The sequence below is a fragment of the Lactuca serriola genome, chromosome 3 (genome assembly GCF_051521515.1).
Source record: "Lactuca serriola cultivar US96UC23 chromosome 3, Lser_US96UC23_V15, whole genome shotgun sequence".
Classification (NCBI taxonomy): Eukaryota; Viridiplantae; Streptophyta; class Magnoliopsida; order Asterales; family Asteraceae; genus Lactuca; species Lactuca serriola.
The window spans coordinates 228,249,630-228,251,020 of NC_136410.1; positions in this window are offsets into that span (position 1 = coordinate 228,249,630).

Here is a 1,391-nt window from a genome sequence, read left to right on the forward strand (position 1 = left end):
AGTAAACATGGAGTTTATGGCCGTAAACTCCCCCATGCTCAATCCTTAATTTATTTGGTGATGATAGGATAATCACAAGTGATTCAAACTATTTTTCCAAGCCTTGGGATGGATTTTTGGCACCATTTGACCTATGTAAAGGAGTTTACGGACCTGGAACTTGTTCTTGGGGAGTCATGGCCGTAAACACTCAAAAGGAAGGTATTTATCATGTTTAAGGTCCCAAAACTAGTTTTGGTTGGTTCTAGGATTTATTCCAAGGCTAATGGTGTGTTTACACGGCTTTTTAACACTGGAAATTGAGTTTACCACCCATGAATGATGATTTTACGGCCCAAGCATGTTCTTGGGCAGTAAACTCATGTTTACTCTTCAAAATTCATGCTTAGGGTGTTCTAAGTCCAGAATGGTAAGCCATATAGTCGTATCTAAGTCCCAAAATTGGTTTAGAGGGGTTTAAAGGCATAAAAACCCTCTTATTAGGTGTTTACGGCCCAAGCATGCTCCTTGGCCGTAAACTCATATTTGAGGTCCAAAATCAAAGTTTAAATTTGGATTTGAAGGCTAAGGAGTTTGAGTAACAAGTTAGGGAACTTAACTCAAGGATTTGGAGCCTTAATTCTATGTTTTTGGACCTAGATCTTTGATTTGAGGAGAGAGCTTAGAGAGAGAGTAGTGAGAGAGATCAAAAGCTTCAAATGAAAGCTTAAACCTCTTTAAATAGGTTCCAAGATTTGGACACTGTGGAATTCTACCCGATACCAGCGTTAGACGGGGCTTTTTGTCGCACCCGATCAAGTTGTCGTAACCCGATATGGTTGATTCTAAAAAATTTCCGATTACTAGAATGGGGTGGTAAAATGAGTTCTAAAGTCGTTGGGACACCCATTAATTCATATTAATAAGTTCAAATTATTGACTTAATTAAATGACGTAAACGAAACGAAAAGAAAACGGCGAATAGATTAATACAAAAGGGTTACGAAAAGGGTTACAATTGATGTGCAAACTTTGGGTTGTTACATTATCCCCCCGTTAGAGGGAATTTCATCCAGAAATTCAAAATTAAGATACAAATCATGGATCTGGAAAGTGATGTGGATACTTCTGTTTCATTGAGTCCTCACGCTCCCAAGTAAATTCCGGTCCCCGCTTGGCATTCCAGCAAACCTTCACTATCGGGATGCGGCTTTGCTTTGTACGCTTGATCTCTCGATCCATGATTTCGATCGGCTCCTCCACGAAGTTCAGGTTTTCATTGATCTCGATCTCGTCTAAGGGGATCACTAGGGTTTCATCGGATAAGCACTTCTTGAGATTTGAAACATGGAAGACGGGATGGATGTTACTGAACTCGTGAGGTAATCGAAGTTTATAGGCTATCGGACCGA